The sequence below is a fragment of the Mustela putorius genome, unplaced genomic scaffold (assembly GCF_011764305.1).
Source record: "Mustela putorius furo isolate JIRA1106 unplaced genomic scaffold, ASM1176430v1.1 tig00000127_pilon_pilon_pilon, whole genome shotgun sequence".
NCBI lineage: Eukaryota > Metazoa > Chordata > Mammalia > Carnivora > Mustelidae > Mustela > Mustela putorius.
In genome coordinates, this window is record NW_025421288.1 from 10,638,864 (window position 1) to 10,661,309 (window position 22,446).

A 22,446-nucleotide genomic window follows, 5' to 3' on the forward strand; every position below is an offset into this window, starting at 1 on the left:
CTGCTGCACGCCAGGGCGACTGAGGCCGGGCCGCGTCCGCTCCCGCTAGCTAGGGGGGCCCGGGCGCTCGTGGGTTTAAGATTTGTAAACGCAAATGCGTTTACAGTTCATCCCTACTGCGGGTCCTGGGGAGCCATGGATGGGCAGGCGGAAATCTCCAGAGCCTCTCTGCGGCCAGATGTCTGTGTCTTAGAAGGTCCCGGACCCCTGGGGCCACCTAAAGCAGCGGGGTCATTTCCCCCTCTCCCTGGCCCATCTCCCCAGGGCCTACTGCTGGATTCCAACCGGTGGCCAGAGCATTTCCACTAATTACCCATCAAGTGACCTCTCAGCGGGGGTATCGCCTCCTATCTCCTAGCCCTTATGCAGGGTGAGGGAGGAGGCTGGAGTAACCCCACTCCGGCCTTTTTGCTCATCTCCAAAGGAAGATAGATGCCCCACGGCAGGCAGCAGGGCAGCAGATTCTTCCCCAAATGGAGAAAGACCAGATTCGTTCTAAATTAGGGAATCATGTGGGAATTGGAAAAGATTGGAAATTCTGACTTGCTTTCCCAGGCTCTGAAAAAACAGGAAGAGAAAAGTGAAAACAGTTAACCACCCCTCCCGCTCATTTCGGTTTCTCCTTTGGCTGGCCCGGATTTGAAGAGTCAACTCACTTTTTTTTTTTTTTTTTTTTGAGGAGGCTGACTTCAGGTTGACAGATTGGATTCATTACAATCTTTGGTTAATGACACACAATTATTGATTCTTGCATGATCCTCTTTTTAAAATTCACATGTATTTGGGGCGACCGGGTGACTCAGCCGTTAAGTGTCTGCCTTAGTCTGGGGTCATGATCCCAGTGTCCTCAGATAGTGTCCCGCATGGGACCCCCTGCTCAGTGGAAAGCCTGCTACTTCCTCACCCACTCCTCCTGCTTGTGTTCCTTCTCTCGCTTTCTTTCTCTCTCTCTCTCTCTCAAATAAATAAATAAAATCTTTAAACAAAAATAAATAGAAGGAGCGCCTGGGTGGCTCAGTGGGTTAAAGCCTCTGCCTTCGACTCAGGTCATGATCTCAGGGTCCTGGAATCGAGCCCAGCATCGGTCTCTGCTCAGCAGGGAGCCTGCTTCCTCCCCTCTCTCTGTCTCCCTCTCTGCCTACTTGTGATCTGTCTGTCAAATAAATAAATAAAATCTTTAAAAATAAATAAATAAAATTCACATATGTATAACTTAACACGTTGAATCGCAGTGTGCCCATTGTAAAACTGAAGGGGCTATGTAGTGTGTTCACCCACGTGCTCCTCCCCTGTTCATCCCTCCCTACACTGCTGGCCATGCACCATCACCCAGTATTCTGTGTCATTCCCTTGACATGTTTTAAAAGAAAAAAAAAGTGTACTCACATATACATGCCTACACAACATGTTGTTTGCTTTTAATGAGTTCTGAACTTCTATGAAGAGAGTATCCTATTACTTTTCTTTATTACTTGCTTTTATTTTTATTTTTTAAAAAGATTTTATTTTTTATTTGACAGACGGAGATCACAAGTAGGCAGAGAGGTAGGCAGAGAGACAGGAGGAAGCAGGCTCACTGCTGAGCAGAGAGCCGGATGCTGGGCTCGATTCCAGGACCCTGAGATCATGACCTGAGCCGAAGGCAGAAGCTTTAACCCACTGAGCCACCCAGGCACCCCTGTTACTTGCTTTTATTACGCAATATATTACTAAGATTCATCTGTTCCATAGTTCATTCACTTTTTACTATTGTACACTATTCTGTTGTGTAAATATACCACGGTTTGTTTATTTATTCGGCCTGAAGGTGGTCACTGGGTTTCTCAGTTGTTTTTTGTTTTTGTTTTGTTCTTGCTATTATAAACAATGTGATTAAGAACATTCCTCTGTGTGTGTCCTCTTGTACATGTACCCAAGATTTATTTGGGTATATATCCAAAAGTGATTTACTGGACTATAGAATTTCGCTTTATCAGTTTTCTAAATAATGCCTTGGTTCTCTAATATCCTCCAAAATTAACCAATAGGCATTTTTTAAAAGATTTTATTTATTTATTTGACAGAGAGAGATCACAAGTAGGCAGAGAGGCAGGCAGAGAGAGAGAGAGGAAAGCAGGCTCCCTGCCGAGCAGAGAGCCCGATGCGGGACTCGATCCCAGGACCCTGAGATCATGACCTGAGCCGAAGGCAGCGGCTTAACCCACTGAGCCACCCAGGTGTCCCCCAATAGGCATTTTTAATTTCTTTAAAAAAAAAAGGAATTTATTTATCTGTTTGACATAGAGAGAGCACAAGCAGGAGGAATGGCTGGCAGAGGGAAAGGGAGAAGCAGGCTCCCCACGGAGCAAGGAGCCCAAGTTGCTGCTCGGGGCTTGATCCCAGGACCCTGGCCATGACCTGAGCTGAAGGCAGATGCTTAACCGACTGAGCCACCCAAGTGCCCTGATCAATAGGCATTTTTTTAAAAAGTAATGAATGCATAGATTTAAATACATTCGATGGGCTTTGATCTATTAATATTTGATCTATTGTTATTGAAGTTCAAACTGTTCCAACTCCGACCAGTGGAAACCTTTTCAACTTTGTTGTTCAGGCCTTCTGACACAACTCCACAATTCTAGTGTCTAAGATCTGGAATTGGAAAGCTTTCCAAGGAGTCTGGTTCTTCTTAGTGGGAAACGGTATTTAAAGACCACAGTCTGGGGCACCTGGGTGGCTCAGTGGGTTAAGCCTCTGCCTTTGGCTCTGGTCATGGTCTCAGGGTCCTGGGATGGAGCCCCGCATCGGGCTCTCTGCTCTGCAGGGAGTCCACTTCCCCCCGTCTCTGCCTCTCTGCCTACTTGTGATCTCTCTCTCTGTCAAATAAATAAATAAAATCTTGAAAAAAAAAAAAAGACCACAGTCTGAGTGCTAGTATCAATAAGTATTGATACTGGGTGAGTCATTGTACCTCTTTTCAATAAATAGTTAGGCTATATATAAAATATGAAATGCATCAGGAGTTCACATTGGTATCTCCCTTTCAAATTTAGGACTACAGGTTTTCTTCTTCTTCTTCCTTCTTTTCTAAAGATTTTATTTATTTATTTGACACAGAGAGAGAGAGATCACAGTAGGCAGAGAGGCAGGCAGAGAGAGAGAGAGAGAGAGAGAGAGGAGGAGGCAGGCTCCCTGCTGAGCAGAGAGCCCAATGCGGGGCTCAATCCCAGGACTCTGAGATCATGACCTGAGCCAAAGGCAGAGGCTTAACCCACTGAGCCACCAGCTGCCCCAGGACTACAGGGTTTTAACTTAACCTCAATCATCTTATGTATTTATCCTGTGTTAAAAAAAGCCTCAATTCTCTTTTTTCCAGAAATAGAAAAATCCATCCTTAAGTTCATATGCAGTCTCAAAGGACCCCAAATAGCCTAAATAATCTGGAAAAAGAACAAAGTTGGAGGATTTGATTTCAAAACTTACTCTAAGAGACGACTAATCAAACCAATGTGGTACAGACATAAAGATCAATGAAATAGAATAAAACTTTTACATATATGGTTGAATGATTTTTAAAGATTTTTTTTAAATTGGTCAGAGAGAGAGAGGACATAAGCAAGGGGAGTGGCAGCCAGAGGGAGAAGCAGGGTGTCTGCTGAGCTGGGAGCTGATGCGGGACTCCATCCCAGGACCCTGGGATCATGACCTGAGCCGAAAGCAGACGCCCAACGACTAAGCCACCCAGACGCCCTAATGTCAGTATACTTAATGCACGGGAACTATACACTTAAAATGGTTAAAATGATAAATTTTATATGCTGCACATTTTACCACAGCAAAAATCAAAACAAAACCAAACCACCTCTGTTCTCAAGATGCCAACCAAATACGCATTTGATGTGTTTCACACTATACAAAAAACACTCTCAGAATTAACAACGCCAACTGCTACCAATAATGTGGTTATTGAAAATAGAAAATGTTTTTTCAGTACTTGTGCTTAGGTATATATAACTGGGGGTACATATCCATTATCAGGTTAAGCCGGCTCATTCTTAGTTCTAGTTTACTAAGAAAGTATATGGCAAATGGGTATTGATTGCTTTCCCCACATCTACAGAGAAGATCAGATGATTTTTGTCCTTTATCCATTAATGTAGAGTATGATGTAGATTTCCTAATAGTAAACCATCCTGTATTCTTGGAATAAAACTAACTTGGTCACAGTGTGTTATAATGTTGACTTTGATTCACTGCTATCTGTGGAAGGGATTTTCCAACTGTATTTCCATCTCCTTAGAAATATTAGAATCAGCCTGTTAATTTTCATAAAACAGCGCCAAATCTATAGATCAATTTGGGGAGCATCAACATGTTAATATCATGTCTCTCAGTCCATGATCATGGTTATGATCTACACTTGCTATGCTTTCTTTTCTTTTTTAAGATTTTATTTATTTGACACAGAGAGAGAGAGAAAGAGCACAAGCAGGGGGTGTAGCAGGCAGAGGAAGAGGGAGAAGCTGGCTCCCCACTGAGCAGAGAGCCTGACATGGGGCTTGATCCCAGGACCCTGGGACCATGACCTAAGGTGAAGGCAGATGCCCAACCAACTGAGCCACCCAGGCACCCCTAGGTTTTCCTTAAATTTTTATGTAGTATCTTGTAGATCTCAGTGTACAAGTCTTGTACATTTTTTGTCAAATGTATCTCTAAGTATTCAGAATTTTATGGTATTTGTAATGTTTTTAAATTTTTAATTTTCAATTGTTGCCAGTATATAGACATATTATTTATTTATTTAAAATTGATTGGCTTGATAGAGAGTGAGAGCATGCATGTGTGCAAGGGTGGGCGGTTGAGGAAGAGAGAGTCTTAAGCAGACTCCACTCTGAGCATGGGGTCAATCTCATGACCTTCGGACCAACCTGAACTAAAACCAAGAGTCAGATGTTCAACCGACTGTCCACCTGGGTGCCCCGAAATATAATTTATTTTGGAATATTGCATCCCACAACCTTAATAAAGTCATATTTTGTTCTTGTAACTTTGTTGTAAATTCCTTAGGACTTTCTACATAGATGATCATGTTGTCTGCAAATAAAGTCAGTTTTGCTTTTTCCTTTCTAATCCAGGTGCCTTTAAATCTCTTCCTTCCTCTCTTCCTTCCTTTCTTGTTTTCTTGCTCTAGCTTAGAACCTCCAGTACAAGTCTGAATGAAAGTGGTGCCAGTGGACATCTTTGCTTTTCCCAGATCTTAAGATGAAAGCATTCTCTTTCCTTATTAAGTAAAATGTTTGCTGCAGTGCTGCACGTTTTTTTTTTTTAAGATTTTGTTTGTTTGTCAATTTATTTATTTGAGAGAGAGATATCACAAGTAGGCAGAGAGGCAGGCAGAGGAGAGGAGAGGAAGCAGGCTCCCTGCTGAATGGAGAGCCCATGATCCCAGGACCCTGAGATCATGACCTGAACGGAAGGCAGAAGCTTAACCCACTGAGCCACCCAGGCGCCCTGTTGCAGGTTTTTTATAGGTGCCTTTAATCAGGTTGAGGAAATTCCTTTCTATTGCTACTTTGCTGAGAGATTTTATCATGATTATTGGATTTTGTCAAATGCTTTTGCTATATCTATTGAGAGGATCATACTGAACACATGTATTGAACTTCCTAAAGTGTTAATACAAAACAATATCTCAGCTGCCTCGTTCAGTTCCCTACAGTAGAAAAGACCTTAAAAAAATCCTTGGTTTTTATCTTACCCCTCTTGATCAATACAGAATCGTGGTTGAATATCTTAGTTTCACTTTTTGTTTTATTTACATTGGTTAGACACTATTGTTATTGCTCTAAGCAGCTGTGTTTATATGCATTTAACTACATGTCTGTGCTTTTATAGCTGATCATTCCTTCTCACAGTTCAAACCATCCTTCCAGGATAATTTTCTCTCTTCTTGACACACGAACTTTAAATTTCCTTGAACATGTTTCCTGCTATTAAACTCTTAATTTTTGATTATCTGCAATGGGTTCATTCTACCCTCATTCTTGAAAGATAATTTTGATAACCACACAATTCTAACTTGGTTGTTTTGGCTCAATACTTTACAGATTGTCTTGTGGCTTCTTTTGTTGTGTTGCGAAGGTTGCTGTTGTTCTAACTCTTATTTCTTGACTACAAACCTGTCCTTTCTTTTTGGCTGATTTTAAGATCTCCTTTTTGTCTCTGATATTCTATAATTCCAGTAGAATCCAACTGGGCATAGATTCCTTTCTCCTTAACTTCCTTGTTATCTGGAAATTATGTTTTCCAGATGTGTGGATGGATGTTTTTCATCAGTTTTGAAAACTTTGTATCCATTGTCTCCAAATATATTGCTTTTCCTACATGCTTTCAATAAGTTCTTTCTAGGACTTGTTAGTGAAATAACTAGATAGTCCTCAGGAAAAAAAAATTTGCAACACATATACCCAAGAAGGTCCTTCTATCCAGAATACATAAAGAACTCTGACAAATCAGTGTTAAAAAGAGAAACAGTAAACATGGGCAAAAGAGTTGAAACTTCATAAAAGGAGATACACACACAAATGGTCAATAAACACACAAAAGAATATTCATCGAGAGTCATCAAGGAATTGCAAACTCAAACTACAATAAGATACCACTTCGGATATACTAGAGTAAAAAAGACTAAAACATCAAATGAGGAAGAGGATGTGAAGCAACTTGAATGCTTGCTGCTGAGAACATAAAGTGGTACAACCACTTTGGGGAACTGTTTGGCACTTGTTAAATACACATCCACCCTATGACCAGTAATTTCACTCTTACGTATTTTCCAAAAACGAATTTCAAAAAATCCTTTCACAAAATTTGTGTGTTTATAGCTTTCTCATAATACGAGAAAACTGTAAACTATTCAAACGTCCATCAGTATAAGCCCTTTGCGAATGAATGGCTAAACAGATTACGGAATAGTCACACAATGGACTATAGTTATTGCACGTTCTTCTGTGGAAAAGCAGCACAGTGTCTGCTGGACGGTTTTTAGATTTAGACAACAGCATGTACTGCATTTGGGAATTATCTTCTGATCCATTCACTGGGTGGGGGACCTATACTAGGTCCAGGTTTAAGTAGAGCCCAGAGCACGAGAGAGCTCTATGTATATGTAGGTTAAGATACAAGGGTCTCTTGGGGCGCCTGGGTGGCTCAGTGGGTTAAGGCTCTGCCTTCGGCTCAGGTCATGATCCCAGGGTTCTGGGATTGAGCCCCAAGTCAGGCTCTCTGCTCAGCAGGGAGCCTGCTTCCCTTCCTCTCTGTCTGCCTCTCTGCCTACTTGTGATCTCTGTCTGTCAAATACATAAATAAAATCTTAAAAAAAAAAGATACAAGGGTCTCTGCCTATCATGATCTCCAAGCAGTCATCTCCACCAAATTTCAAGGTAATATATTCAAGATTGAGTCTGTGCAGATCCAAAGGGCAAATGTGAGTTTCATGACCGTATGGCCCGGTCTCCTGTATCTGCTACATCAATATCTCATTCTTTCAGATCATGCCCTGGGGATTCTCTGTTACCAGCTAACAGAGAAGGAAAACTAAGGCTTGGTTCATTGTTGGACCATTTTTGGTTCACTACTACTCCACAGACCTACCCAGGGTGAAGAATAGTGGTTAGGGGTAATCTTCCCAGTGGGAAGAGCTTCAGGTGGGCAACTTGGTCATCAATTTGCTGTAAAGTGAGAAGTTAATGGCTCAGAATAGGGATATATATGGATTCCCAGGCAGTGATGAAATGGTTGGTCAGGGACGGGGAAGTAGTGAGGGTGAGAGGTCAGAGACAAGGAGATGTAGGGAAGAGGCATGACAGTGGACCTAGGAGAGTGGAAACAAAGTGCATGGATCTTCGTGTCTGGTGCTTCTGTCCACCAGACAGCATCCATCACAGAGAGAAACTAAACAATATGGTGGGCGGGATGACTTGTCTCATAGATGTAAACCAGCTTTTGTTTAGGCTACTCTAGTGTTTGTACAATGGTTTCATGAGAAAGCTACTACAGAGGCAGGAATGGAGGTTACCTATGGCCCAGTAATGTCGGCTCCCTTTCACCACAGCCGGTGGCAAGTGATTTATATTGGGACTTTCTTCTATGGAGTAACTGTGATCTTGTTCATACTGGGATTGGCATGTGTTTGAGGTACAGATTTGCCTTCCATACCTGCAGTGGCTTGGCCACTACCATAATCTGAAGACTTAAAGAGGATTTGATCCACCAACGTGTGAACCCACTTTATAGAGAATGAGACATAACCATGGTCACATGACCATATTACAGAGTCTGCTAGTGCTACCATATACTGCCTCACCCAGGAGCTGCTGACCTGCGAGAATGCTAGCATGACCTCTGAAAGGTAGCTAATGTACTAGCTTGGGAATGACATATGGCCTTCAAGATGACATACAGCTATATGCTGGTCATAGCATCCAAGGGGATATGCTTTTACCAAGGACACAAATTTCCATCAGACCCAAAGTTATGGCTATCACTTAGTCATGTGGGGCTCCTGGTACAAGTAAACCAGCAACTAAAGAAAGGAGTTCCTATATTGGCAGAAGTAACTAAATCTGATTGTTATGAGGAAATAGGGTTCTTCTATATAAGGGGGGGCAATGGAAACAAATCTGAAATTCAAGAAATTCACTGACATGCCTCTTGGTGTTTCCATGCCTATTGATAAGTATGCATTGGCAACTGCAGCAGCCACCGAGTGAGAAGGATTAGGTTTGGGCTAACCCACTGAGCAAGCCCCCATGTTCATGGATGGGGAGAGTCAGTATTGCGAAGGTATCACTTCTCCCCAAATTTACCTGTAGAATCCATGCACTCTCAATCAAAACGCTGGTAGAATCTAGCATAGAAACTGGCAAACTGATTCTGAAACTTCTAGGGAAATGTGAGGGACCTATACTAGCAAAAACATCTTTGAAAAAGAACAAATTTGCAAGAATTACATTACTTGATTTCAAATTTATTTTAAAACTGTACATTGGGGGGCACCTGGGTGCCTCCGTGGGTTAAGGCCTCTGCCTTCGGCTCAGGTCATGATCCCAGGATCCTGGGATCGAGCCCCGTATTGGGTTCTCTGCTCGGCGGGGAGCCTGCTTCCTCCTCTCTCTCTCTCTCTGCCTACTTGTGATCTGTCAAATAAATAAATAAAATCTTTTAAAAACAAACAAACAAACAAACAAATAAATAAATAAAAAAAACTGTACATTGGGCTTTGATTAAAGAGGGTTTATTGAAGTAAAAAAAAAAAGCCATAGTAAACAAGAAAGTGGGATATTAGTGTAAAGATAGACCTACAGATAAAAGAAACAAATTAGAGAGATCAGAAAGAGACCTACTCACACACATGCAAGATCAACTGACCTTTAGCAGGGGGACAAAGATGATTCAATGGGGGAAGGTTCATCTTTTCAAGAAGTGGTGCTGGAATAATGGGCCAGGGCTGGGGTGGGAAGGAAAGAACCTTAATCCCTACCTCACATCATATACAATAAGTGGTTTCTCATCTCTGCTGGTGTTCACTGCTGGTAGTACCCTTTCACGTGTTTGGTGGTGGTGGTTTGAGAAGTCAAACAACAGTCCTGTAGGCTTAGCTTGGGAAAGCTTCCCTCCATGGAGGGTTTGGTTTTGCTTTTGTTTCTGCTATTGGCTTCAGTGGAGGTGGTGAGCAAGAGGACCATTGTGTCCATCTTAGGACTGATTCAGCCTTCCTTTTGGGTTTAGCTCTAAATGGGAGTGTCAAAAGCAGCTTTAAAAATTTTTTTTTTTAATTTTTAAAAAAGATTTTATTTATTTATTTGACAGACAGAGATCACAAGTAGGCAGAGAGGCAGGCAGAGGGTAGGGGGAAGCAGGCTCCCTGCTGAGCAGAGAGCCTGATGTGGGGCTCGATCCCAGGCCCCTGGGGTCATGACCTGAGTTGAAGGCAGAGGTTTTAACCCATTGAGCCCCCCAAAGCAGCTTTTTTATCCTTGTTCTTGTTCTGAGAATTTAAGAGTGTTGACCTGATGTTAAATGTGTTAGCTAAATATTGGAAGTATTTAAAAACTGCAATTTTTTTGTCTTTGTTTATACAAATGGTTAATACAAAGTTTAACCCAAAGATGAACACAAATATGAACACAGAGTTTAATTAAAAATGTAAATATTACCTATAAGACCATATAAATAGTTTTCTTGTTGGAGCTGGTTGTTGTTGTTGTTGGTGGTGTGTGTGTTTGTGTTTAAGTAGGCTTCATGCCCAGCAAGAAGCCCAACAGAGGGCTTGAAATCACAACCTTGAGATCAAGACCCGAACTGAAATCAAGAGTCAGACACTTAACCAACTGAGTGCCCCCAGGTGCCCCGTTCTTGTTTTTTAAGTAGGATCCACACTCAACGTGGGGCTTGAACTCATGACCCTGAGATCAGGAGTCACATGCTTTACCAACTGAGCCAGCTAAGCCTCCACAGAGCTGATTGTTCTAATAAAGAAGAGCAGAACTAGTCTTTGAACCTCCCAGTTTATTTATTTGTCTTTAAAGTTTTATTTGAGAGAGAGCAGGGGGAGGGGCAGAGGGAGAGAGAATCGTAAGGCGACTCCATGCTGAGTGAGGAACTCCATGTGGGGCTTGATGGAGGTGGGGGCTTGATCTCACCACCCTGAGATCATGACCTGAGCTGAAATCAAGGGTCAGAAGCTCAACTGACTGCATCATCCAGGGGCCCCATTTATTTGCTTTTTCAAAGATTTTTATTTTGGGGACACCTGGATGGCTCAGTTGGTTAAGCAGCTGCCTTTGGCTCAGGTCATGATCCCAGGGTCCTGAGATCAAGTCCTGCATCAGGCTCCCTGCTCAGCGGTGAGCCTGCTTCTCCCTCTCCTTCTGCCTGTCACTCCCCCTGCTTATGCTCTCTCTGTCAAATAAATAGATAAAATCTTTAAAAAAATCTTATTTTTAAGTAATCTCTACACCCAATGTGGGGCTTGAACTCACAACCCCAAGATCAAGTTGTATGCTCTACGGACTGAGCCAGCCAGAGGCCCTAAAACTCTCAGTTTAAATAAGGGACTTAGAACAAAGTTATCTGTCAGGTTTTCTTTTCTTTCTTTCTTTCTTTTTTTTTTTTTAAGATTTTATTTATTTGGCAGAGAGAGGGAGAGAGAGATCACAAGTAGGCAAAGAAACAGGCAGAGAGAGAGGGGGAAGCAGGATCCTCGCTGAGCAGAGAGCCCGATGTGGGGCTCGATCTCAGGACCCTGAGATCATGACCTGAGCTGAAGGCAGAGGGTTAGCCCACTGAGCCACCCAGGTGCCCCTGTCAGTTTTTCTGACACATATGAGAAATATCTGTACCAGTTGTGGATTTAATATTTGTTTCTATAACTCTCCTAAAAATGACATCTTCCCTATCTCTTAGAATTGTCCTCCCTGTGATAATTTGGGAATAAATGAATCAAAATTGTATCAAACTAGAAAAGCACACCTGCATATGTTTGTTTGTTTGTTTATTTATTTATTTAAGACTTTATTTATTTATTTCACAGACGGAGATCACAAATAGGCAGAGAGGCAGGCAGAGAGAGGAGAGGAAGCAGGCTCCCTGCTGAGCAGAGAGCCCAATGCGGGGCTCGATTCCAGGACCCTGGGATCAGGGTCCCTTCGACCTGAGTCGAAGGCAGAAGCTTTAACCCACTGAGCCACCCAGGCACCCCTACACATGCATATTTAAAGAAATCACTGCCTTGCACCCTTCTGGCCACCAGCCAGTTGATTTACTTTACATGTGACTTGTCTTAGTTCACTGGGTCCTGGGAACCAGCTCCCCTGGCCCATTTCCAGCATTGTAACAATAGCTAACATTGAGCATTGATTGTACGCCAGATTTTGAGCTAAATGCTGTACATGGTGATCATTTGAATCTAATGCTCACAGACAGTCTTTGAGCTGGTGTTGTACTATTCATCTCCAAATTACATGTGAAGTAGCAGGTTCAAAGACACTGGGTAATATGCTTAAGGTCACACAGCTTCTAGAGAAGCCAAGATTTTTTTTTTTTTTCAGATTTTATTTATTTAGTTTACAGAGAGAAAGAAAGATCACAAGTAGGCAGAGAGGCAGGTAGGCAGGCAGAGAGAGGGAGGGAATCAGGCTCCCTACCAAGCAGAGAGCCTGATTTGGGGCTCAATCCCAGGATCCTGAGACCATGACCTGGGCCAAAGCAGAGGCTTAACCCACTGAGCCACCTAGGTGCCCCTAGAGAAGCCAAGATTTAAACCCAGTTCTCTCTGACCTGAGAGCTGATGTTTTGTTGAGATTACCTTACCTTTGACAATGTGACCAGTGAGCAAAGTCCCAGATGCAGTGGCTGGAGGGATGCTTGGGGCCCTTCAGGTCTGCCTTGAAGCAAGTCATCTTCTGCAGTGTCCCTCCATGTCTACCTTTGGCTCCAACATGGTCAGTTTAAGCAACAGGATGCTCGAGGCAGCTCTGGGTTTTCAAGGTCCTTTCTGATGTCGGGTCAGAATTTGCCTCCCTTTGGCTTCCATTAAATGGTCAGCTTCTTGCCCTATGGGGCCTTAGAGAAGACATAAGGCTAGTCCCCACCCTAGGGAATCCCCTCAGATCTTGACTCATTCATTTACCAGATATTTACCGTGTACCCACAGGGTGTCTGGGACAGAGGAGTGAACAAGACAAGAGTTGTAACCTTGGTGGGGTTGGCGCCTGCGCGCGCACACACACATATCCTTTTAGTCTCCTTGGATTATTCCAGCTTTCCAGATTCAACACCCTTTGAAAATGTGGCCCAGGTGAGGTAGCTACACAAAGGACAAGGTCATGGGGCTGGCTGTGATGACCCATGCAAGATGCTCTGGCTTGCTTCTGGGTTTTGGAGGAGCCCTAGATCCAGGGTAATCTCAAAGCTTTACTCTGTCCTAATCCTGGTAAAAAAAAAAAAAAAAAAAAAAGGAAAGAAAATCCTGTCTCCCCATCTCCGTACACCAAACAAGCAGGCAGCAGGACAGGCCCAATTCACTGGCCTCCCTACCCTCTCCCAAACTCCAGGGTCCCCACTCTCACCCCAGCCAACTCTTGCTCTTGTTCCCAGCTCTTCCCCTAGCCAGAGCGTGTGGGCCCTTCTCACTGAACTCACATTCTGCCCTTCTGCAGCACAAAGCTTCCTTATCTGTTCTCACTGTCTGCCCCTCCTCGTCTCAGCCTCCCTTCCCTTTCCCCAGTCTTCTGGCCTCTTCCATCCCCCAAATCTCTCTCCAGTTCAGCCATGGCCCAAGATCAAGTGTTGGCACTGTTTCCTGAGACTTACACCCTTCCTGTTCACCTCCCCAACCCTACTCCAACGGGTATTCGGAGTAGAAGGAAATCTGAGATAGAATCCAGGTCAAACACACACACACACACACACACACACACACACACACACACACACACACACACTTCCTTTTATCCCGTGACTCTCCCTAGTCATGGACTCAGGACACAGTGGAACAAAAGAAGTCATAATGCCGGTTTCAGTCTTAACAATAGGTGCGGAGAATGAATGCCTACCGAAGGGATAATGAGAGGTTCAAGGGTGGAAAAGACAGGAACAGCAGAGGTTTCGGAGAGGATCCAAGAAGTTGGGGTGTCCCTCTGTACCCCAGCCCCCCGCCACCAGCCCCCACCCTGGCTGAGATACAGAAATAAAAACAGAACCCAGGGAGATTAGGTTGCTGACAGCCCCACGCCTCTGTCGTGATTCTGGGCTGGAGTTGGGTCGAGGATGATGGTCAGTGGAACCCGGAAGGTGATCTGCAGGGGCTCAGAGAGTCCCTGGGCATCATCAAGAGGGACGGGGCACAGAACTCCTGCCACCAAGAGTTCCATGGTTTTGGTGTCAAGAGCTGGTAGACCTGGAGTGGCCCTGATCTCAGGGCAGGGAGGGCCAAGATGCAGAAGGGACCAAGTGGACTTCTCATAGGTGCCCGCAGGGGCTGGATGCCCTCCCCCAATAATAACACTACCTAGCCTTTATAGAGTGCTCACAACATGACCCTTCATGGGAATAGAGCTCATTTACATCTCTTGTGAGATACTATTATTCCCATTTTACAGATGAGCAAAATGAGGGACAGAGAGGGGAAGACATCCACTCAGGACACAATACAAAAGTGCAAGGCAGGTATTTTCACTTAAAAAAAAAGTCAGTTTTATTAAGATATATTTATATACAATAAATGCATATATTTTGAGTGTGTAGTTGATGAATTTTGACATACACATCTAGGTATCCATCACCACAATCGAGATATAGAACACTTCCATTTTTCCAAAATGCTCCCTCGTGTCTCTTCCCAGTCAATCTCCACAATCATCTGGTGAACCAGGCATTAAATGATCTGCTTTCTGATACTATTAATTCAATTAGTCTTTCCTGAAATTTCATAAAACGGAATCATACAATATGATGAGAACTCCTCCCTTTGTGGGAAGGTTTTAATTTATGAATTCAATTTCTTTAATAGATACAGGACTACTCTGTATTTTTCATTTCTTCTTGAATCAGTTCTGGTAATTTGTCTTTTTAAATAATTTGTCCATTTCACATAGATCACTGAATATACTGACATAAAGTTTTCAAAATATTTACTTGCTATCCTTTTTTAGTCTTTTTAAAAAAAGATTCTATTTATTTGTCAGAAGGAGAGAGTACAAGCAGGGGGAGTGGCAGGCTCCCTGACTCGATCCCAGGACCCTGGGATCATGATCTGAGCTGAAGGCAGATGCTCAACCAACTGAGCCACCCAGGCACCCCCCCTTTTTTTTTTTAAAGATTTTATTTATTTATTTGTCAGAGAGAGAGCGCGAGCGAGCACAGGCAGACAGAGTGGAAGGCAGAGTCAGAGGGAGAAGCAGGCTCCCTGCGGAGCAGGAGCCCGATGTAGGACTCGATCCCAGGACGCCGGGACCATGACCTGAGCTGAAGGCAGCTGTTTAACCAACTGAGCCACCCAGGCGTCCCCCCCCCTTTTTTTTAAATCTTTTTTCCTTTTTGTCTTTTAATAAGACTTAAATAATAATAATAAATCATACATATTTATCCAGATAGTTACCATTTCTGGTATACTTCATTGCTTTTTTGTAGACCCACACTTCCATCTGATGTCACTTTCCTTCCACCTGAATGACTTCTTAACATTTTTCCCCTAATATTTCTTATGGTGTGAATTTTATGTCTTAAAAAGTCTTTGTCAATATCTTTGAACCTCTTTTACTGGGTAGAGAATTCTATTATGCTGACAGCTTTTCTGTTTCAACACTTTAAAGATACTGCTTCACTGTCTTCTTGCTTTCGTTGTTAAACCAACAAGAAATCCGCTGCCATCCTTATTGTTATTTCTCTATACATAACAAATCTGCTTTTCTTCTTTTTCAAAAGATTTTATTTATTTATTTGACAGAGAGATAGAGCACAAGTAGGCAGAGAGGCAGGCAGACGGAGAGGAAGAAGCAGGCTCTCCACAAAGCAGGGAGCCCGATGTGGGGCTCAATCCCAGGACCCTGAGATCATGACCTGAGCCGAAGACAGTCACCTGACCAACTGAGCCACCCAGGCGCCCCCCAATCTGCCTTTCTTTCCTGGCTGCTTCCAAGCTTTTCCTTTAATCACTGGTTTTGAACAATTTGATTATGATGTGGCTTGATTTTGAGTTTTCCATCCCCTCAAGTTTCTTGTACTTGAAGGAAACTAAAATTTTTGGCTCTGTGAGTTTACAGTTCTCATTCATTCAGAAATTATTTCTCCAAATATTTTCTGTTCCACTCTCCTCATTCAGGGACTCCGATCACACATGTCTCAGGCCACTTGAGGTTGTCTCACAGCTCACCAATGCACTTTTCAGTTTTTGTATTTTTTCTGTTTCATTTTGGATAGTTCCTTTGATATATCTTTAAATTCATTAATATTTTCTTCTGCAGTGTTTAATATATTAATCCCATTCCGCATATTTTTAATCTCAGACGTTGTAGTTCTTACCCCAGGAAATCTGATGTGGGAATTTTTGTATCTTACGTGTCTCTTCTTAGCTTTTTAAACATACAGAATAGTTACATATATATATATTTTAAAGACTTTATTTATTTATTTGACAGAGAGATCACAAGTAGGCGGAGAGGCAGGCAGAGAGAGGGGAGGAAGCAGGCTCCCCGCTGAGCTGAGAGCCCGATGCAGGGCTCGACTCGGGGCTTGATCCCAGGACCCTGGGATCATGACCAGAGCCGAAGGCAGAGGCTTCAACCCACTGAGTCACCCAGGCGCCCCCAGAATAGTTATATTTTTAAGTGTCCTTATCTGCCAATTATAACATCTGTTCATTCTGGGTCAGTTTTAATCGACTGATTTTTCTTTTCCCTATGGGTCATATTTTCCTACATTTTTGCATGTTTGTAATCTTTTACTGGATGCCAACCATTATGAATTTTACTTTTTTGTATTTTTGTATCCCTATACATATTCTTGACTTGTGTTCTGGGACACAGTTAAATTATTCGGTAATGGTTTGATTCTTTTGAGTCTTGCTTTTAAGATTTAGAGAGTTTTTTCCCTCACACCAACCAATGCTCTAACACCAGCTGAATGTCCAACTATTCATTTCAGTTCTGACACTATTTGTAGTTAGTGCAGAACTCACAGGTGAAGGGTTTAGTCTCACAAGACTGCCCCCACTTCAGATGCCAGGTGCATGGGATCCCCAGTCTACCCACATGTCTGACTGGCCTTCTACAAATTTGGGGGGTTCCCATGGCCCTCCTCCCTCTGGTTCAATGACAGTAGAACTCACAAGAGATCAGGAGAGTGCTTTACTTAGAATTACTGGTGTATTACAAAGCACATAACTCAGAACAGCCAAACAGAAGAGAGGCACAGGGGAAGGTATGGGGCTCAGAGAGCTTCCAGGCACTCTCTGGACACACCACCTTCCCAGGTCTGGGTGTTTACCACTCGGGAAGAACTGTGTATCCTGTGGTTTAGCAGTTTTTGTTGCAATCTCATTAGGCAGCCACGACTGATTAAATCATTGGCCATTGGTAATGAGCTCAACCTCTAGTCCCTCTCTCTTCTTTCAGGGTTGGGGGTGGGGCTAACAGTTCTAACCCTTGAATCTCATGGTTGGCTCCTCCGGCTACCAGCTCCCATCCTGAAGCTATCAAGGAGCCCACCAGTAGTCATTTCATTAGCACAGATTTGAGTATTACTTTAAGGGGCTCATTATGAATAACAAAAGACATTCCTATCATTCAGTAAATTCCAAGGGTTTCTGAGCTCTGTGCCAGGAACCCCGACGATATATTTTTTTTTACACCACAGATATACTAGGTGGGACTAGAGCAGCATTTAGTTTGGGGCTAATTATTCCTCACTAGTGAGGCAGGACTCATCTAGGACCCAATGCCCCATGTATTATTAAGTCTTTCATTCTGACTGGTGGATACAGACACTATCTTTGGCCCATAAATATCGGTTAGGTCAAGGTGGTCTGTAGTATTATTCAGGTCTTCTATATACTTACTGTTATTTTCTGTACCTGTTTTTATCAGTTCCTGAGAAATGAGGGCTGAAGTCCCTAATTGCGGGTTTTTCTGTTTCTCCTTTTGGTTCTGTCAGTCTTTGCTTCACGAATTTAGAAACTCACTGAATGCCTACAGTTAGTACTTCTAAGTTTTCTTGACAATATAACCCCTTTACAACTATAAAATGTCTCTCTTTATCCCTGGCAATTATTTCTTGTTCCATAGAGAGCTACAGCTCTCAACTACCAAGGTCAGATGACTAACACCACGGCTCCAGGCAAGCCCTCTCCTTTCTCTCCATCTCTACCTGAGATTCAAATCCACATCACAAAACTTACTGAGATCAATTTCCCCACCGTCCAGGCATGATGGACCTCAAAACACAGATGACGCTGAATTGTGCAGAAAATAAAGGTTCTCTGCTTTCTTGACAATGTTGCGACACTGCATGGATAGGAAGATTGATGGAGAGATGGACAGATGTCCTTTAAAGTCACAAAGCCCATCTATTCCTCCTGTGTTCCCTGTTTGTCAGCCTACTCCCCAGCAGCAGCTTCCTTCTCGACTTCTAGCTACCCTCCCAGATTCTCTCGCATGTCCTCTTCCAGCCAGGTCCTCCGCGCTCTGCCTGGCAAAGTTCCTACTCCCTCTGCTCTATCTTTTGAGGACACCAGAAGTCCCCTGAATGTCACAGTGAAGTCATTCTGCATCCTGATCACAGCCCATCCCCTGGGCAGCTCCCTCTCCGGTTCTCATTGTCAACTAGTCCAAACCCGAACTTCCTTTGGCCTCTACACCCATGCACACCCCCAGCAAAGCACGTGGTCTCCCACTCTCTCCAGAAAAAAGACCAAGGAAGAGGTTCTCAAACCTCACAAGAACTCAGCAGTGCTAACTCCCCCATGACATCATCAACTAAACACGCAGTCTTTGATTCAGCCAAATTTATTTTAGCTGCTGTCATTGTGTGCTTACTCCACTAAGACCTTTGTACTCGACAGTTATTTATCTGTCACACCTACCGATCGAAAGAGGTGTAATTATTCACACTTTATAGATTAGGAAAGTGAGGCTCAGAGAAGTTAAATTACTTATTCAGTCGGATGGCGAGGAAATGGCAGAGCAGGGATTCTTTCTACAACATTGCTTTTACTTAAGTGTATGTTAAAACATTTTTCAGATAGGTGAGATTTGGGGCACCTCGGTGGCTCAGTCAGTTGAGCATCTGCCTTCGGCTCAGGTTATGTTCTCGGGGTCCTGGGATCGAGCCCCACATTGGGCTCCCTGCCCAGCTCGGTGTCTGCTTCTCCCTCTCCTTTTGTACCTAAATCCGCTGGTGTTCCCTCTTTCTCAAATAAGTAAAATCTTAAAAAAAAAAAAACAAAAAAAACGAAAGAAAGAAAGAAAAAGATAGAGGGGCGCATGAGTGGCACAGTCCTTAGGTGTCTGCCTTCGGCTCACTCAGGTCATGATCCCAGTGTCCTGGGATCAAGCCTGGCATGGGGCTCCCTGCTCAGTGGGAAGCCTGCTTTTCCCTCTCCCACTGCCCCTGCTCATGTTCCCTTTCTCACTGTGTGTCTCTCTCTGCCAAATAAATAAATAAAATATTAAAAAAATAAACATAGATAGGGGTGCCTGGGTGGCTCAGTGGGTTAAAGCCTCTGCCTTCGGCTCAGGTCATGATCTCAGGGTCCTGGGATCGAGCCCCGCATCGGGCTCTCTGCTCAGCGGGGAGCCTGCTTCCCCACCCTCCCACCCCCTGCCTGCCTCTCTGCCTACTTGTGATGTCTATCAAATAAATAAATAAAAACTTTTAAAAAGAATAGGTAATATTTATTTTTTTAAAAGATTTTACTTATTTGACACAGAGACAGAGAGAGAGGGAACACACGCAGGGGAATGGGAGAGGAAGAAGCAGATGTGAGGCTGGATCCCAGGACACGGGGATCATAACCTGAGCCAAAGGTAGCCGCTGAAGGACTGAGCCACCCAGGCACCCTGAAAAGATTTATTTTAAATTAAAAAAACAAAAGCAAAATAAGAAATAACAGTGTAAAATAATATAAATATTATATAATAAATATAATATAAATATAATATCTAACCATAAAGTAATATTGACAAGATATAATCCAAGTATATCATTCATTACACTAAATGCAGGGGACAGCAATGCTAGTAATACAAGCTAAATTACATTAGGTATTAAAAAAATAGTGTAATAATGGCATAAAAACAGACATATGGGCTGACTGGAATAGAATTGAGACCCCCGGGGGTACCGGTGGCTCAGTGGGTTAAAGCCTCTGCCTTCAGGTCAGGTCATAATCCCAGGGTCCTGGGATCAAGCCCCACATTGGCCTCTCTACTCAGCAGGGAGCCTGCTTCCTCCTCTCTCTCTGCCTGCCTCTCTGCCTACTTGTGATCTCTGTCTGTCAAATAAATAAATAAATATAATCTTAAAAAAAAAAAAAAAAGAATAGTGAGGGGGCCTTGCATTCCCAGACGGGAGCCATTATAATCAAATCAATACAGTATTTGCAAAGAAGGAGATGAATTTACAGAGCCAAACTGGGGACTCAACTGGGTCCCAATACATTTTAGGATTAATACAGGACACACAGGGTATTTTGATTCAGTAGGAAAGAGCTGAATTAGGTAATGAGAGGTGCAGGCAAACAGCTCACTGCTAATCTGGACCAAAATAAATTCCAGAAAGATCAAACACTTCAATGTTAAAAATAACATAATAAATATTGCATAAGAAACTTGAAAAAATGAGGAGACCGTCTTCCCCAAGGCTGCCAACCCAGAAGTCATCACAGGAAGGGCTGCCATCTTTGACTTAATAAAAAATCCCTTAAATGTATCCTCAAAGATGCCAGCCACACCGCAAAGAGACAGAGAGGATAGATTTAGAAAAGATATCTGTGAAGCAATTCAGGTGGAACAAGCAACGTAACAGAAAGTGAGCTAAGTGTACAGAGAGCCAACTCACAGCAGAAAAGCTCCCAAGGCCAACAAAGAGAAGGAGAGATGCTCAACTGGGAAAAGGCTGGGAGATGCACGTTCAAGCCATGCTACTCCACCACGTGACTCTTCAGTCTGGTGGAAATTAAAAAGGCCTTTAAGATCTGTGGCTGATGGGGAGATGGGGAAACAGGAATTTTCAGACATTTTTCATTGCTTAAAAAAACCCAACCACATTTAGTTAATACGGGGTTAAACTGAAAATTCTTTCAATCCAGCAATCCTGCTGAAGGAAACAAATCCCTTAGACTCAGAGGGATATTTTGTAGCTGTGTTCGTGTTGGCATAAAGCCAAGAACAAAGGGGAAAGGCCCCAGAGAGCTGAATTCCACCTGTGGAATAGTACAGGCATTAAAGAAGGAAGAGGGGCTGCTGACACCTGCCGGGAAGGGGGTCCCATAAGGCACTGCGGAGTGAGGGGAGTGCATTTGCTCAAAGCACGAAGAGTGACTAAGGAACCAAACGAAAACACATCCTGTGTACAAACGCTTGCACATATTCACATTCTTACTACATAGGCATAAAAACACACGTGTTATGGCCACGTATTCATCAGGTTCTCCAGAGAAACAAAACCGACAGGATGTTGGAGGTGGACCAGGCTTTGTAATGGTTGTGGATCATCCAAGAATAGAAAGAGTTAAAAAAAAAATTCAAAGTATAGACATATATTTTTTTAAGATTTTATTTATTTATTTGACAGAGAGAGATCACAAGTAGGCAGAGAGACAGGTAGAGGGGGGTGGGGAAGCAGGCTCCCCGCTGAGCAGAGAGCCCAATGTGGGGCTCGATCCCAGGACCCTGAGATCACGACCTGAGCCGAAGGCAAAGGCTTAACCCATTGAGCCACACAGGTGCTCCAAGGATAGACATATTTTTAAGCAAAAAGCATATTTCTGGTGAATGAAAACTTCAAAAAAGTTAATTTTTGTATTTGGGAAAGAGAGAGCACGTGCGTGAGCGAGTGCAGTGGGGAGGGGCAGAGGGAGAGGAGAGGAAGAACCCCAAGCCGCTGCCATGCTGGGCGTGGAGCCTGATGCAGGGCTTGATCCCAGGACCCTGAGATCCCAACCTGAGCCAAAACCAAGAGCTGGACGCTGACCTGACTATGCCCCGCCAAGCACTCCATGCAGTGAAATAAAACTTTTGAAAAGCCTTGCTGAACCCTCGCTCTTCAGAATGGTTCCAGGCAGAGCCCAAGTCAATCTTATCGCTCAGAAGACCACAAGACATGCAGAAGTGCGTTTATAAGGACTATTGGAGCAGATAAATGTTACCTAATAACAATAACGAAAGTCTACTTCCGTTAAGTTTGAGTAAGAAATCTCATGTAAGCTTTGAGTTCGAGTAAGAAATCTCGTGTAAACTTCAAGATGACATGCAGAACTTAAAGGATTCCTGCCCCGCAGTCACTGTTGTAGCCACCAAGGCCACTCCCAAGTCTCTCTGCTGAGGTGGGGTCTGTGCTCCCCAAGGTCCCTGACCAGTTGACTCTGGGATTCCTGGAGCAGGGCTAGCAGGCGGTGGGCCAGTGGATTGGAAGGTAGGGTCTGTGCTCAAATGATGGCTCTGCTAATTCTTGGTTCTAGGGTTTGGTTAAGTCCCCAAGCTCTGAGCCCTCATGGTTTATTTGTCAAGTGGGTACAGCACAAAACCCCATTTGCAGGTAACTGTGGGGTCAGTTTCACTCTTCCAGCAAATGTTCATTGAGAGACCCTTTTGTGCAGGCGCTGGGGAACTAGGGGTGGACCACGCAGAAATGGTCCCAGCCCCAAAGACCCTGAGTGTGGGAAGGTGCGGAGTGAAACACACATGTTGC

At 43.5% G+C, this 22,446-nt stretch overlaps 1 non-coding gene across 1 annotated transcript; it reads right to left on the reverse strand.

The window, feature by feature from the left end:
* Positions 1-10,416: 10,416 nt before the first annotated feature.
* On the reverse strand, positions 10,417-10,489 carry TRNAR-CCU. Its single transcript has one exon. It is a non-coding gene; the product is annotated as a tRNA-Arg (tRNA).
* Between the last annotated feature and the right edge of the window lie 11,957 nt (positions 10,490-22,446).